At 35.9% G+C, this 18393-nt stretch overlaps 3 pseudogenes; all 3 read left to right on the top strand.

The window, feature by feature from the left end:
- The first annotated feature begins 3517 nt into the window (after nt 1–3517).
- Nucleotides 3518–6129, top strand: LOC131680061 (uncharacterized; annotated as a pseudogene).
- A 4469-nt stretch (nt 6130–10598) lies between these two features.
- LOC131680062 (uncharacterized) lies at nt 10599–12264 on the top strand (annotated as a pseudogene).
- Nucleotides 12265–13299: 1035 nt separating this feature from the next.
- LOC131680063 (uncharacterized) lies at nt 13300–18393 on the top strand (annotated as a pseudogene).

Consider the following 18393-nt stretch of genomic DNA (forward strand, 5'->3'; position numbering starts at 1 on the left):
ATGATATGAAAGATGTAACAATTAATGAAATATTAATGATCTTGAAGAGTACATATATACTCATATAGCTTTCGAAAGAAACCTTCTTGACTTGACTTCGAAATGCACATCGTTTGATAAACAAATCCAACGATCGACAAAAGGTTTGTTTTCAAAATATAATAGGAGTCATTTGAAGTGCTGCCTTTGGAAGCGGTTGCCAAAATTCTAGTGTTGAAACCATCGTAAAGGGAGTGTTGCCGTTTTGACTGATTTTCACTCTGCGTCTCATTCCCTATTCTCTTTGGTAGATCCCAGTGACAAAGCTTTTTTAAATAACCGATTTTTTTTACAATTTAACATTAAAATATATTTAAAATTCAGTCGACGGCTCAAAACTAAATGAAAACAAACATAAAAAAAACAAAAAGAACGTCAAAAAACAAACTACGAATACTACTTGTGATCGATTTACGATTAGTAATAATGTTCTCGTCAACAGGATTCGACTTATTTCTTTGTAAAACTTACTGTTTTGTCTATACACAAAGTAATGTCCTATTTTTTTCAGTGGCCGCTGGTATTTCTGACTCTCCTGTCGGGGAAGAAGTGGCAAGTATAGTTGCTGATACTCCCACGGTTGCAAATTTCAAGCAAGTAGAATTTGTAAACAAAACTACAAACAACACTTTCCTCGAAGGTGTTTCGATGATTATATCGTCAACGCCGATAATAAGAAGCGGAGTCATAACATTCATTGATCCCCGACAAACACTTTCGCTAGATCTATCGGTATCAATGATTGGGAACGAAAAACCTTTAAATTTAACGATCCAGACTAGCGATGTTCCATGCGATCTGGCTATGCCAAAAAGTAATGCTCCGAAGAAGGCGATAAATTTGTATATGGCGATACCCGAACAGAAAGCTTAACCATATCATCTCTTTGGTCCACTCATCACGAAATTCTTCCCGAATCTGTCGAATATCCGGGAAAAGCTTCAAACGCTCGGTTTATTTTGCCGGCACAGTGTTCTGCACAAGCCAATTACAAAAATGATATGGGACCAGGTTTATACGTGTTACCACCACAGCACAGTGAATCAGGCAGTGAAACCGCCAAACGAGCAAACGAAAGCAATGGAGCACCAGGGACAAAGCATGACCGTTTCGACCGTTGAATCCTTCAAAGATTCAGATCATCGTCCAGAATATCATTCAAATTCGGGGTACATTAAGGAAAATGATACTGATAGCGACTCAGAAACCAAAGAGAACGTAACGGTTGAAGGATTGACTGAGCAAGCACTTTTGGAGTATTTCGAACCATTTGCTAATCAGACTTCGATGCTCCCGATAACTTCGATATGGAATTTCATGAAGAAGAAATTAATGTAACCCTTTATTTTGTTTTTATTTTGGTGAGTGTGATCCTCTCATATGATTGTTTGTGTATATGCTGTCAAAATACATAAAAATGCAACGTCTTTTTTTTTTTTCATAAAATACAACAGTATTATATATATTACAACAGTATTATATAGATTAAAGGGCTTAAACGTGCTTACGTTATATTTCAAAGTCATTCAAGGACTCAAATTAACGGCTTCAAAACCAAAACACCAGAATTTCACTGTTTTCAGCACATTTGTGTTATTATACTGGTTCTTAACAACGAAGCAAAGCTGTTGATGTCAATTTTTAGGCATTCCATTGATTGAAGGCCGAGAAATTAATGAATTAGTGAGGCACCCTGCTTAGTATGGTGAAAATAGGCACTTTACCCTATGTAATGTTTTGCTTCTATTTCGTATTTTGACGTGAAATAATAATGTTTTATCTACCAAATAGCGACATTTTTTCATTAGGCATAATAGACCACTTTAATTAATGAATAAAAAAGATATACTAAACTTCATTCTCATTTTGCTCGGTTTGACATCATTGGCTTTACGGCTCTAATCATATGTTAGTCGAGAAATGTAACTATTTTATTTCTTGTTACAAGCAATATCTTACGTATTTATATATTACAGCCTGCAGATGCCATAGACCAGAACATTCATCTAGTGTGCATCGGAATACCTGCACAAAATAGCAATTATTTTGTCATGTTAGGCGGAGATGCTCAAATCTCTATCGGCTCGAGTGCGCTCCAGGCTCTTGATGTCCTGTTTAAATGTTTCGTAGTGTTCAACTTACGCATTCCACCGCCATTAGGACCACTATCTGATTTGTTTCGCATGAAAGTACAGAAAGTTCTATTATGTAGCTCGCGCAGGTCGGTAAACGATCTGGTAACAGCGCTTGATAACACAGACGCAGCTGAGATGAACGGTTAACATCAAGCTGGGCTTCTAATTCGTGTATATACTGCCGCTATAAGCATAACTGTCCTATATGCTACGGGATTCCGTATATACATGGGATAATTATGCGTAGAGCAGCAGCATACTAACCCGTATCAAAAGTGCCATTTACGGTCAATAGACCATTGCTCTTATTTCTCTTTTTGTACCAAAGCTCTTTTGATTCTTTAAAAAATCCCCACAAAGACTGGATTTATGAATTTATAAACAAAATTATTGCACAGCTTTCGTAAGACGGTAAACTGAGGTAAACGGCTTTGAAAAAAACTCTTATAATAAATAAAATCTTGCAGAAAACAAATAAGTTGAACCAAAAAAGATTGTAACCTCCAAGGGGCAAGTGCTAGGTCAAATATTGTTTCGTCGTTACATAATATTATGATAGGTCAATTAGTTAACCTGCATATATACAAGTAAAAGCAATGGGTAACGATGTGCTTTGGAGGTGCTAATCTCTTTTGTTCAATTTGTTTATCCAAATTCCTAAGCATAAAAACAAAAACAACTCAATTTTGGTTTAAATTTACCTAATTCTAAGGAATGACTCCCCCACCATAATTTTGGTTAAAAAGTACCCAATTTGAAGTAATGTGCCACCAACTTAATTTATGGTAAAAATTACATACTTTTGAGAATCTCTCATGGATGTAACACTGGGTGAAAATTACCCATTTTTGAGCATGCTTAATGTTACTCAGTCTTTGGGTAATATCCATTTTACCTAATTTTGATGGGATGAAGTTTAGTCCGAGATGGGTATTTTTTCCTCAAAAAGAAGTTTGTTATTCTTAGCGTGTGACCTGGCATCCGTGATCAGGTTATTTTTTTGCTAGTTTTGGCAACCAGGAGTTTTGTGTAAGCAGTACAAACTTCATTTTCGGTGAAATTTTCAATGTGTCGTTCAAGAAGTGTGTTTGCTTAAAACTTCACGGTTTTTAGTTGTGGCAGAGACAGCCATTGGCAACAAATTTGAAGCTGTAAAAACTGATGGTGGCGGTAATAATACAAGTTCAATGGAGATTATTCGCTTCCATTCAGATCTGTCACAGTGAGGCCAGTATCTCTCGGCTGTTTTTGTGTAAAAGGCACCAATACAATTAATGTCATCAGGTATATTGCGAATTCAATAAATATTTGTAGGTTTTCGATGATATTCCATAGGTAAAAGAATGTTGAGCGATATTCCTTCGGTAGAAAGGTAAAGGCAGAGCAATATTTCTCACGTTTTTTGTAAACGGCCAATAAGCATACTGTCAATATTCACTTTGAGAGAAAATTCCAGACAAACCGTAATTCGTCGAGACTGGATGTTAACGTTTTACGAAAAAGAAAAGTTTTCTCTTTCGTTTACTGCTGTGATTTATAATCGGCGATTATTCGTTTCTCTAGAATTTCCTCCCAAAGTGGACTTTGACAGCATTCTTATTGGCCCTTTCAAAAAAAACGCGTGATTTTTTCAATCACCTCAGACTCCCAGGGTTTATCGTTCTTTTTGTTGCGTTAATCCTCACAGTGCTATATAATTTACTATGATAGGTACGGTTTATTATCCAAATGACTGTATGGCAAACAAAAAATATCAATACTCCAACAAACATTTTGCATTTTGCCATTTTCATTATTACATTACATTTTGCATCTTCTAATGTACTGTTGATCGACAGGAGCACATAAATTGAGATACAAGGAAATTTCGATTAGTTTGCAGTTTGATGTTTGTAGTATAAGTGCTAATATTCAACATTTTCTGTGCACACACAAACATGTATGATTAAATTTATTAAATTTAACTTTCTTTAAATTTTAGGTACAATCAACGAAGATCATTCAAAATCAATTAAACAAAGGAGTTTTCTCTACGATCAGTCTTTGACCATCAATGCCAATTCATCAGCTTTGCTTCCTCAAACACAGCCTACCTCAAACATAACTTCAGTGGTTCCGTTCTCAGTCAACACACTAGATCAAATTCCAGGATTATCGCAGGAGCTAATGGTGCCCATTCTGGAGGTGGATTTGCATGGCGACTCCATCACAGACACGGACGATGATTCATCACAGGAAAACATCAGAACTACGTTAGTTGTCAAAAATATGACCGGAGAACCGAATGAAGAGTTGAACGAGGTCCGCATGAGGTGAAGCTATTGAAAAGTTCCAAAAAAATCGCATCAAGTGAACTAAAGTTTCGAAGTTTCCAAATAAACTGGAACAAAATAAGTTACAATATACATATACGTCTCCAGGATTTGCAAAAGTTTCGTAGCGAGAACCCAAATAAATGTGCACCTCGGTCGCTCCAGCTATCAAAAACTGAGTGGAGCGGCATTACATCATCGGTGGTGGATCAACTACGGGCGATTGACACTGAAATTCAAGCTAGCGTTATGGAAAACGTCGCAAAAGATATTTTTGAAAAGTATCCATGCCTTATCATTTTAGACGACGATGGTTATGATACAGGAATAGGATATGGATGGATTAAAAAAAAAATGTTAAATCGAAACTCTTATCTGAATCGTTTCAAGAACGAATGTGACGAGTCGGTACCAACTAAAATAGATGTTCGGCTGAATTGTAATGTACGTGCTGGAACGAATAAAGAATATTGGGAAAACTCGAGCAAAGAGTGTACTAAGTATATCCTATCAACACTTGCACGCAACGAACCTGGATTACTTACACCGGAGTTTTTGAGAGAGTCTCAGTCATATGTTCGATATCTGTTTGACGACGTAAACCACTTAAGGAACTGTTGACAGATTTCCCAGTATTGCGGCGAAAATGCATTTTGGATTATCATTTTGAGTGTGCCACTGGTGCATCAGTTAAATATTTAGAACATTATTGTATGGCAAAACGGTCGAAGCTAATCGACTATTCGAAGACCAATCGGAAGGTCACTCATTTGGATACAACAGCTTCGGATGTCGATATATTTAGATTTCTGTGCTCTTTGTTGGGAGAAATTATCTCCTATAACAAAACTAAATTTATAAATATTTATTGTTTAAAATATTTTATAGATCGGAACGAAGATTGATGGTATTTCTACTGATTGCTCTGGACCTATGCTAGTTGCCATAGGCAGGTCAAGATTGTTTAATAGAAACATAGACAAACAGATATATCAAAAAACAAGTACTTATTGCATACTCGCTTCTCTCATACTTAACTGAATTTATATTATAGAGTGTAGTTCAGCGATGATTTCTTCAATAATCTTTTGTGGAGGAATTTTAAACAAACTAACTGCAGTAACTAACATTTTTAAAACACATATATAAAGATATACATTAAGTATTTACAAGTTTAAATACTAAATCTATCTCTTTTTTTTTGGTCACGTGTACTTTTTGGTTTACATACTAAGTTTCGCGTTAGCACTTTTGATGAGTCGCACGGACTATGCGATTCTGAAGACTCCTTTTATTCTGATAATTCAGTGTCATCACCTAATATCGTTCATTTAATTTTGATTCTTTGTTACATTTCAGATTATGGAAATGATAAAAAAGTGTACTACGTATTTGCCGAGCAAGTGCGGCTGAGTGAAGGAACGGAAAACGTCATCGAAGCGGTATCTGATCTTCTTTGTGTACATTATGTACATAACTTCATGTACATGCGACAAATATCGAAGTTTTTGGAGTTTATACAGCAATATTTTTTTAAGATTCTACCGATAACAAGATCGAAGTCTAACGCTACCCTCAAGGGACAACAGCAGAGAGTTTTTAAAAAGGTGATCAAGGCTATTTCTGAGTACTGTGCAGAATAAATGATATGAAAGATGTAACAATTAATGAAATATTAATGATCTTGAAGAGTACATATATACTCATATAGCTTTCGAAAGAAACCTTCTTGACTTGACTTCGAAATGCACATCGTTTGATAAACAAATCCAACGATCGACAAAAGGTTTGTTTTCAAAATATAATAGGAGTCATTTGAAGTGCTGCCTTTGGAAGCGGTTGCCAAAATTCTAGTGTTGAAACCATCGTAAAGGGAGTGTTGCCGTTTTGACTGATTTTCACTCTGCGTCTCATTCCCTATTCTCTTTGGTAGATCCCAGTGACAAAGCTTTTTTAAATAACCGATTTTTTTTACAATTTAACATTAAAATATATTTAAAATTCAGTCGACGGCTCAAAACTAAATGAAAACAAACATAAAAAAAACAAAAAGAACGTCAAAAAACAAACTACGAATACTACTTGTGATCGATTTACGATTAGTAATAATGTTCTCGTCAACAGGATTCGACTTATTTCTTTGTAAAACTTACTGTTTTGTCTATACACAAAGTAATGTCCTATTTTTTTCAGTGGCCGCTGGTATTTCTGACTCTCCTGTCGGGGAAGAAGTGGCAAGTATAGTTGCTGATACTCCCACGGTTGCAAATTTCAAGCAAGTAGAATTTGTAAACAAAACTACAAACAACACTTTCCTCGAAGGTGTTTCGATGATTATATCGTCAACGCCGATAATAAGAAGCGGAGTCATAACATTCATTGATCCCCGACAAACACTTTCGCTAGATCTATCGGTATCAATGATTGGGAACGAAAAACCTTTAAATTTAACGATCCAGACTAGCGATGTTCCATGCGATCTGGCTATGCCAAAAAGTAATGCTCCGAAGAAGGCGATAAATTTGTATATGGCGATACCCGAACAGAAAGCTTAACCATATCATCTCTTTGGTCCACTCATCACGAAATTCTTCCCGAATCTGTCGAATATCCGGGAAAAGCTTCAAACGCTCGGTTTATTTTGCCGGCACAGTGTTCTGCACAAGCCAATTACAAAAATGATATGGGACCAGGTTTATACGTGTTACCACCACAGCACAGTGAATCAGGCAGTGAAACCGCCAAACGAGCAAACGAAAGCAATGGAGCACCAGGGACAAAGCATGACCGTTTCGACCGTTGAATCCTTCAAAGATTCAGATCATCGTCCAGAATATCATTCAAATTCGGGGTACATTAAGGAAAATGATACTGATAGCGACTCAGAAACCAAAGAGAACGTAACGGTTGAAGGATTGACTGAGCAAGCACTTTTGGAGTATTTCGAACCATTTGCTAATCAGACTTCGATGCTCCCGATAACTTCGATATGGAATTTCATGAAGAAGAAATTAATGTAACCCTTTATTTTGTTTTTATTTTGGTGAGTGTGATCCTCTCATATGATTGTTTGTGTATATGCTGTCAAAATACATAAAAATGCAACGTCTTTTTTTTTTTTTCATAAAATACAACAGTATTATATATATTACAACAGTATTATATAGATTAAAGGGCTTAAACGTGCTTACGTTATATTTCAAAGTCATTCAAGGACTCAAATTAACGGCTTCAAAACCAAAACACCAGAATTTCACTGTTTTCAGCACATTTGTGTTATTATACTGGTTCTTAACAACGAAGCAAAGCTGTTGATGTCAATTTTTAGGCATTCCATTGATTGAAGGCCGAGAAATTAATGAATTAGTGAGGCACCCTGCTTAGTATGGTGAAAATAGGCACTTTACCCTATGTAATGTTTTGCTTCTATTTCGTATTTTGACGTGAAATAATAATGTTTTATCTACCAAATAGCGACATTTTTTCATTAGGCATAATAGACCACTTTAATTAATGAATAAAAAAGATATACTAAACTTCATTCTCATTTTGCTCGGTTTGACATCATTGGCTTTACGGCTCTAATCATATGTTAGTCGAGAAATGTAACTATTTTATTTCTTGTTACAAGCAATATCTTACGTATTTATATATTACAGCCTGCAGATGCCATAGACCAGAACATTCATCTAGTGTGCATCGGAATACCTGCACAAAATAGCAATTATTTTGTCATGTTAGGCGGAGATGCTCAAATCTCTATCGGCTCGAGTGCGCTCCAGGCTCTTGATGTCCTGTTTAAATGTTTCGTAGTGTTCAACTTACGCATTCCACCGCCATTAGGACCACTATCTGATTTGTTTCGCATGAAAGTACAGAAAGTTCTATTATGTAGCTCGCGCAGGTCGGTAAACGATCTGGTAACAGCGCTTGATAACACAGACGCAGCTGAGATGAACGGTTAACATCAAGCTGGGCTTCTAATTCGTGTATATACTGCCGCTATAAGCATAACTGTCCTATATGCTACGGGATTCCGTATATACATGGGATAATTATGCGTAGAGCAGCAGCATACTAACCCGTATCAAAAGTGCCATTTACGGTCAATAGACCATTGCTCTTATTTCTCTTTTTGTACCAAAGCTCTTTTGATTCTTTAAAAAATCCCCACAAAGACTGGATTTATGAATTTATAAACAAAATTATTGCACAGCTTTCGTAAGACGGTAAACTGAGGTAAACGGCTTTGAAAAAAACTCTTATAATAAATAAAATCTTGCAGAAAACAAATAAGTTGAACCAAAAAAGATTGTAACCTCCAAGGGGCAAGTGCTAGGTCAAATATTGTTTCGTCGTTACATAATATTATGATAGGTCAACTAGTTAACCTGCATATATACAAGTAAAAGCAATGGGTAACGATGTGCTTTGGAGGTGCTAATCTCTTTTGTTCAATTTGTTTATCCAAATTCCTAAGCATAAAAACAAAAACAACTCAATTTTGGTTTAAATTTACCTAATTCTAAGGAATGACTCCCCCACCATAATTTTGGTTAAAAAGTACCCAATTTGAAGTAATGTGCCACCAACTTAATTTATGGTAAAAATTACATACTTTTGAGAATCTCTCATGGATGTAACACTGGGTAAAAATTACCCATTTTTGAGCATGCTTAATGTTACTCAGTCTTTGGGTAATATCCATTTTACCTAATTTTGATGGGATGAAGTTTAGTCCGAGATGGGTATTTTTTCCTCAAAAAGAAGTTTGTTATTCTTAGCGTGTGACCTGGCATCCGTGATCAGGTTATTTTTTTGCTAGTTTTGGCAACCAGGAGTTTTGTGTAAGCAGTACAAACTTCATTTTCGGTGAAATTTTCAATGTGTCGTTCAAGAAGTGTGTTTGCTTAAAACTTCACGGTTTTTAGTTGTGGCAGAGACAGCCATTGGCAACAAATTTGAAGCTGTAAAAACTGATGGTGGCGGTAATAATACAAGTTCAATGGAGATTATTCGCTTCCATTCAGATCTGTCACAGTGAGGCCAGTATCTCTCGGCTGTTTTTGTGTAAAAGGCACCAATACAATTAATGTCATCAGGTATATTGCGGATTCAATAAATATTTGTAGGTTTTCGATGATATTCCATAGGTAAAAGAATGTTGAGCGATATTCCTTCGGTAGAAAGGTAAAGGCAGAGCAATATTTCTCACGTTTTTTGTAAACGGCCAATAAGCATACTGTCAATATTCACTTTGAGAGAAAATTCCAGACAAACCGTAATTCGTCGAGACTGGATGTTAACGTTTTACGAAAAAGAAAAGTTTTCTCTTTCGTTTACTGCTGTGATTTATAATCGGCGATTATTCGTTTCTCTAGAATTTCCTCCCAAAGTGGACTTTGACAGCATTCTTATTGGCCCTTTCAAAAAAAACGCGTGATTTTTTCAATCACCTCAGACTCCCAGGGTTTATCGTTCTTTTTGTTGCGTTAATCCTCACAGTGCTATATAAGTTACTATGATAGGTACGGTTTATTATCCAAATGACTGTATGGCAAACAAAAAATATCAATACTCCAACAAACATTTTGCATTTTGCCATTTTCATTATTACATGCCGGATTTTTTTTGCATCTTCTAATGTACTGTTGATCGACAGGAGCACATAAATTGAGATACAAGGAAATTTCGATTAGTTTGCAGTTTGATGTTTGTAGTATAAGTGCTAATATTCAACATTTTCTGTGCACACACAAACATGTATGATTAAATTTATTAAATTTAACTTTCTTTAAATTTTAGGTACAATCAACGAAGATCATTCAAAATCAATTAAACAAAGGAGTTTTCTCTACGATCAGTCTTTGACCATCAATGCCAATTCATCAGCTTTGCTTCCTCAAACACAGCCTACCTCAAACATAACTTCAGTGGTTCCGTTCTCAGTCAACACACTAGATCAAATTCCAGGATTATCGCAGGAGCTAATGGTGCCCATTCTGGAGGTGGATTTGCATGGCGACTCCATCACAGACACGGACGATGATTCATCACAGGAAAACATCAGAACTACGTTAGTTGTCAAAAATATGACCGGAGAACCGAATGAAGAGTTGAACGAGGTCCGCATGAGGTGAAGCTATTGAAAAGTTCCAAAAAAATCGCATCAAGTGAACTAAAGTTTCAAAGTTTCCAAATAAACTGGAACAAAATAAGTTACAATATACATATACGTCTCCAGGATTTGCAAAAGTTTCGTAGCGAGAACCCAAATAAATGTGCACCTCGGTCGCTCCAGCTATCAAAAACTGAGTGGAGCGGCATTACATCATCGGTGGTGGATCAACTACGGGCGATTGACACTGAAATTCAAGCTAGCGTTATGGAAAACGTCGCAAAAGATATTTTTGAAAAGTATCCATGCCTTATCATTTTAGACGACGATGGTTATGATAAAGGAATAGGATATGGATGGATTAAAAAAAAATGTTAAATCGAAACTCTTATCTGAATCGTTTCAAGAACGAATGTGACGAGTCGGTACCAACTAAAATAGATGTTCGGCTGAATTGTAATGTACGTGCTGGAACGAATAAAGAATATTGGGAAAACTCGAGCAAAGAGTGTACTAAGTATATCCTATCAACACCTGCACGCAACGAACCTGGATTACTTACACCGGAGTTTTTGAGAGAGTCTCAGTCATATGTTCGATATCTGTTTGACGACGTAAACCACTTAAGGAACTGTTGACAGATTTCCCAGTATTGCGGCGAAAATGCATTTTGGATTATCATTTTGAGTGTGCCACTGGTGCATCAGTTAAATATTTAGAACATTATTGTATGGCAAAACGGTCGAAGCTAATCGACTATTCGAAGACCAATCGGAAGGTCACTCATTTGGATACAACAGCTTCGGATGTCGATATATTTAGATTTCTGTGCTCTTTGTTGGGAGAAATTATCTCCTATAACAAAACTAAATTTATAAATATTTATTGTTTAAAATATTTTATAGATCGGAACGAAGATTGATGGTATTTCTACTGATTGCTCTGGACCTATGCTAGTTGCCATAGGCAGGTCAAGATTGTTTAATAGAAACATAGACAAACAGATATATCAAAAAACAAGTACTTATTGCATACTCGCTTCTCTCATACTTAACTGAATTTATATTATAGAGTGTAGTTCAGCGATGATTTCTTCAATAATCTTTTGTGGAGGAATTTTAAACAAACTAACTGCAGTAACTAACATTTTTAAAACACATATATAAAGATATACATTAAGTATTTACAAGTTTAAATACTAAATCTATCTCTTTTTTTTTGGTCACGTGTACTTTTTGGTTTACATACTAAGTTTCGCGTTAGCACTTTTGATGAGTCGCACGGACTATGCGATTCTGAAGACTCCTTTTATTCTGATAATTCAGTGTCATCACCTAATATCGTTCATTTAATTTTGATTCTTTGTTACATTTCAGATTATGGAAATGATAAAAAAGTGTACTACGTATTTGCCGAGCAAGTGCGGCTGAGTGAAGGAACGGAAAACGTCATCGAAGCGGTATCTGATCTTCTTTGTGTACATTATGTACATAACTTCATGTACATGCGACAAATATCGAAGTTTTTGGAGTTTATACAGCAATATTTTTTTAAGATTCTACCGATAACAAGATCGAAGTCTAACGCTACCCTCAAGGGACAACAGCAGAGAGTTTTTAAAAAGGTGATCAAGGCTATTTCTGAGTACTGTGCAGAATAAATGATATGAAAGATGTAACAATTAATGAAATATTAATGATCTTGAAGAGTACATATATACTCATATAGCTTTCGAAAGAAACCTTCTTGACTTGACTTCGAAATGCACATCGTTTGATAAACAAATCCAACGATCGACAAAAGGTTTGTTTTCAAAATATAATAGGAGTCATTTGAAGTGCTGCCTTTGGAAGCGGTTGCCAAAATTCTAGTGTTGAAACCATCGTAAAGGGAGTGTTGCCGTTTTGACTGATTTTCACTCTGCGTCTCATTCCCTATTCTCTTTGGTAGATCCCAGTGACAAAGCTTTTTTAAATAACCGATTTTTTTTACAATTTAACATTAAAATATATTTAAAATTCAGTCGACGGCTCAAAACTAAATGAAAACAAACATAAAAAAAACAAAAAGAACGTCAAAAAACAAACTACGAATACTACTTGTGATCGATTTACGATTAGTAATAATGTTCTCGTCAACAGGATTCGACTTATTTCTTTGTAAAACTTACTGTTTTGTCTATACACAAAGTAATGTCCTATTTTTTTCAGTGGCCGCTGGTATTTCTGACTCTCCTGTCGGGGAAGAAGTGGCAAGTATAGTTGCTGATACTCCCACGGTTGCAAATTTCAAGCAAGTAGAATTTGTAAACAAAACTACAAACAACACTTTCCTCGAAGGTGTTTCGATGATTATATCGTCAACGCCGATAATAAGAAGCGGAGTCATAACATTCATTGATCCCCGACAAACACTTTCGCTAGATCTATCGGTATCAATGATTGGGAACGAAAAACCTTTAAATTTAACGATCCAGACTAGCGATGTTCCATGCGATCTGGCTATGCCAAAAAGTAATGCTCCGAAGAAGGCGATAAATTTGTATATGGCGATACCCGAACAGAAAGCTTAACCATATCATCTCTTTGGTCCACTCATCACGAAATTCTTCCCGAATCTGTCGAATATCCGGGAAAAGCTTCAAACGCTCGGTTTATTTTGCCGGCACAGTGTTCTGCACAAGCCAATTACAAAAATGATATGGGACCAGGTTTATACGTGTTACCACCACAGCACAGTGAATCAGGCAGTGAAACCGCCAAACGAGCAAACGAAAGCAATGGAGCACCAGGGACAAATCATGACCGTTTCGACCGTTGAATCCTTCAAAGATTCAGATCATCGTCCAGAATATCATTCAAATTCGGGGTACATTAAGGAAAATGATACTGATAGCGACTCAGAAACCAAAGAGAACGTAACGGTTGAAGGATTGACTGAGCAAGCACTTTTGGAGTATTTCGAACCATTTGCTAATCAGACTTCGATGCTCCCGATAACTTCGATATGGAATTTCATGAAGAAGAAATTAATGTAACCCTTTATTTTGTTTTTATTTTGGTGAGTGTGATCCTCTCATATGATTGTTTGTGTATATGCTGTCAAAATACATAAAAATGCAACGTCTTTTTTTTTTTTCATAAAATACAACAGTATTATATATATTACAACAGTATTATATAGATTAAAGGGCTTAAACGTGCTTACGTTATATTTCAAAGTCATTCAAGGACTCAAATTAACGGCTTCAAAACCAAAACACCAGAATTTCACTGTTTTCAGCACATTTGTGTTATTATACTGGTTCTTAACAACGAAGCAAAGCTGTTGATGTCAATTTTTAGGCATTCCATTGATTGAAGGCCGAGAAATTAATGAATTAGTGAGGCACCCTGCTTAGTATGGTGAAAATAGGCACTTTACCCTATGTAATGTTTTGCTTCTATTTCGTATTTTGACGTGAAATAATAATGTTTTATCTACCAAATAGCGACATTTTTTCATTAGGCATAATAGACCACTTTAATTAATGAATAAAAAAGATATACTAAACTTCATTCTCATTTTGCTCGGTTTGACATCATTGGCTTTACGGCTCTAATCATATGTTAGTCGAGAAATGTAACTATTTTATTTCTTGTTACAAGCAATATCTTACGTATTTATATATTACAGCCTGCAGATGCCATAGACCAGAACATTCATCTAGTGTGCATCGGAATACCTGCACAAAATAGCAATTATTTTGTCATGTTAGGCGGAGATGCTCAAATCTCTATCGGCTCGAGTGCGCTCCAGGCTCTTGATGTCCTGTTTAAATGTTTCGTAGTGTTCAACTTACGCATTCCACCGCCATTAGGACCACTATCTGATTTGTTTCGCATGAAAGTACAGAAAGTTCTATTATGTAGCTCGCGCAGGTCGGTAAACGATCTGGTAACAGCGCTTGATAACACAGACGCAGCTGAGATGAACGGTTAACATCAAGCTGGGCTTCTAATTCGTGTATATACTGCCGCTATAAGCATAACTGTCCTATATGCTACGGGATTCCGTATATACATGGGATAATTATGCGTAGAGCAGCAGCATACTAACCCGTATCAAAAGTGCCATTTACGGTCAATAGACCATTGCTCTTATTTCTCTTTTTGTACCAAAGCTCTTTTGATTCTTTAAAAAATCCCCACAAAGACTGGATTTATGAATTTATAAACAAAATTATTGCACAGCTTTCGTAAGACGGTAAACTGAGGTAAACGGCTTTGAAAAAAACTCTTATAATAAATAAAATCTTGCAGAAAACAAATAAGTTGAACCAAAAAAGATTGTAACCTCCAAGGGGCAAGTGCTAGGTCAAATATTGTTTCGTCGTTACATAATATTATGATAGGTCAATTAGTTAACCTGCATATATACAAGTAAAAGCAATGGGTAACGATGTGCTTTGGAGGTGCTAATCTCTTTTGTTCAATTTGTTTATCCAAATTCCTAAGCATAAAAACAAAAACAACTCAATTTTGGTTTAAATTTACCTAATTCTAAGGAATGACTCCCCCACCATAATTTTGGTTAAAAAGTACCCAATTTGAAGTAATGTGCCACCAACTTAATTTATGGTAAAAATTACATACTTTTGAGAATCTCTCATGGATGTAACACTGGGTGAAAATTACCCATTTTTGAGCATGCTTAATGTTACTCAGTCTTTGGGTAATATCCATTTTACCTAATTTTGATGGGATGAAGTTTAGTCCGAGATGGGTATTTTTTCCTCAAAAAGAAGTTTGTTATTCTTAGCGTGTGACCTGGCATCCGTGATCAGGTTATTTTTTTGCTAGTTTTGGCAACCAGGAGTTTTGTGTAAGCAGTACAAACTTCATTTTCGGTGAAATTTTCAATGTGTCGTTCAAGAAGTGTGTTTGCTTAAAACTTCACGGTTTTTAGTTGTGGCAGAGACAGCCATTGGCAACAAATTTGAAGCTGTAAAAACTGATGGTGGCGGTAATAATACAAGTTCAATGGAGATTATTCGCTTCCATTCAGATCTGTCACAGTGAGGCCAGTATCTCTCGGCTGTTTTTGTGTAAAAGGCACCAATACAATTAATGTCATCAGGTATATTGCGAATTCAATAAATATTTGTAGGTTTTCGATGATATTCCATAGGTAAAAGAATGTTGAGCGATATTCCTTCGGTAGAAAGGTAAAGGCAGAGCAATATTTCTCACGTTTTTTGTAAACGGCCAATAAGCATACTGTCAATATTCACTTTGAGAGAAAATTCCAGACAAACCGTAATTCGTCGAGACTGGATGTTAACGTTTTACGAAAAAGAAAAGTTTTCTCTTTCGTTTACTGCTGTGATTTATAATCGGCGATTATTCGTTTCTCTAGAATTTCCTCCCAAAGTGGACTTTGACAGCATTCTTATTGGCCCTTTCAAAAAAAACGCGTGATTTTTTCAATCACCTCAGACTCCCAGGGTTTATCGTTCTTTTTGTTGCGTTAATCCTCACAGTGCTATATAATTTACTATGATAGGTACGGTTTATTATCCAAATGACTGTATGGCAAACAAAAAATATCAATACTCCAACAAACATTTTGCATTTTGCCATTTTCATTATTACATTACATTTTGCATCTTCTAATGTACTGTTGATCGACAGGAGCACATAAATTGAGATACAAGGAAATTTCGATTAGTTTGCAGTTTGATGTTTGTAGTATAAGTGCTAATATTCAACATTTTCTGTGCACACACAAACATGTATGATTAAATTTATTAAATTTAACTTTCTTTAAATTTTAGGTACAATCAACGAAGATCATTCAAAATCAATTAAACAAAGGAGTTTTCTCTACGATCAGTCTTTGACCATCAATGCCAATTCATCAGCTTTGCTTCCTCAAACACAGCCTACCTCAAACATAACTTCAGTGGTTCCGTTCTCAGTCAACACACTAGATCAAATTCCAGGATTATCGCAGGAGCTAATGGTGCCCATTCTGGAGGTGGATTTGCATGGCGACTCCATCACAGACACGGACGATGATTCATCACAGGAAAACATCAGAACTACGTTAGTTGTCAAAAATATGACCGGAGAACCGAATGAAGAGTTGAACGAGGTCCGCATGAGGTGAAGCTATTGAAAAGTTCCAAAAAAATCGCATCAAGTGAACTAAAGTTTCGAAGTTTCCAAATAAACTGGAACAAAATAAGTTACAATATACATATACGTCTCCAGGATTTGCAAAAGTTTCGTAGCGAGAACCCAAATAAATGTGCACCTCGGTCGCTCCAGCTATCAAAAACTGAGTGGAGCGGCATTACATCATCGGTGGTGGATCAACTACGGGCGATTGACACTGAAATTCAAGCTAGCGTTATGGAAAACGTCGCAAAAGATATTTTTGAAAAGTATCCATGCCTTATCATTTTAGACGACGATGGTTATGATACAGGAATAGGATATGGATGGATTAAAAAAAAAATGTTAAATCGAAACTCTTATCTGAATCGTTTCAAGAACGAATGTGACGAGTCGGTACCAACTAAAATAGATGTTCGGCTGAATTGTAATGTACGTGCTGGAACGAATAAAGAATATTGGGAAAACTCGAGCAAAGAGTGTACTAAGTATATCCTATCAACACTTGCACGCAACGAACCTGGATTACTTACACCGGAGTTTTTGAGAGAGTCTCAGTCATATGTTCGATATCTGTTTGACGACGTAAACCACTTAAGGAACTGTTGACAGATTTCCCAGTATTGCGGCGAAAATGCATTTTGGATTATCATTTTGAGTGTGCCACTGGTGCATCAGTTAAATATTTAGAACATTATTGTATGGCAAAACGGTCGAAGCTAATCGACTATTCGAAGACCAATCGGAAGGTCACTCATTTGGATACAACAGCTTCGGATGTCGATATATTTAGATTTCTGTGCTCTTTGTTGGGAGAAATTATCTCCTATAACAAAACTAAATTTATAAATATTTATTGTTTAAAATATTTTATAGATCGGAACGAAGATTGATGGTATTTCTACTGATTGCTCTGGACCTATGCTAGTTGCCATAGGCAGGTCAAGATTGTTTAATAGAAACATAGACAAACAGATATATCAAAAAACAAGTACTTATTGCATACTCGCTTCTCTCATACTTAACTGAATTTATATTATAGAGTGTAGTTCAGCGATGATTTCTTCAATAATCTTTTGTGGAGGAATTTTAAACAAACTAACTGCAGTAACTAACATTTTTAAAACACATATATAAAGATATACATTAAGTATTTACAAGTTTAAATACTAAATCTATCTCTTTTTTTTTGGTCACGTGTACTTTTTGGTTTACATACTAAGTTTCGCGTTAGCACTTTTGATGAGTCGCACGGACTATGCGATTCTGAAGACTCCTTTTATTCTGATAATTCAGTGTCATCACCTAATATCGTTCATTTAATTTTGATTCTTTGTTACATTTCAGATTATGGAAATGATAAAAAAGTGTACTACGTATTTGCCGAGCAAGTGCGGCTGAGTGAAGGAACGGAAAACGTCATCGAAGCGGTATCTGATCTTCTTTGTGTACATTATGTACATAACTTCATGTACATGCGACAAATATCGAAGTTTTTGGAGTTTATACAGCAATATTTTTTTAAGATTCTACCGATAACAAGATCGAAGTCTAACGCTACCCTCAAGGGACAACAGCAGAGAGTTTTTAAAAAGGTGATCAAGGCTATTTCTGAGTACTGTGCAGAATAA

This window comes from Topomyia yanbarensis, chromosome 2, assembly GCF_030247195.1.
Source record: "Topomyia yanbarensis strain Yona2022 chromosome 2, ASM3024719v1, whole genome shotgun sequence".
NCBI lineage: Eukaryota > Metazoa > Arthropoda > Insecta > Diptera > Culicidae > Topomyia > Topomyia yanbarensis.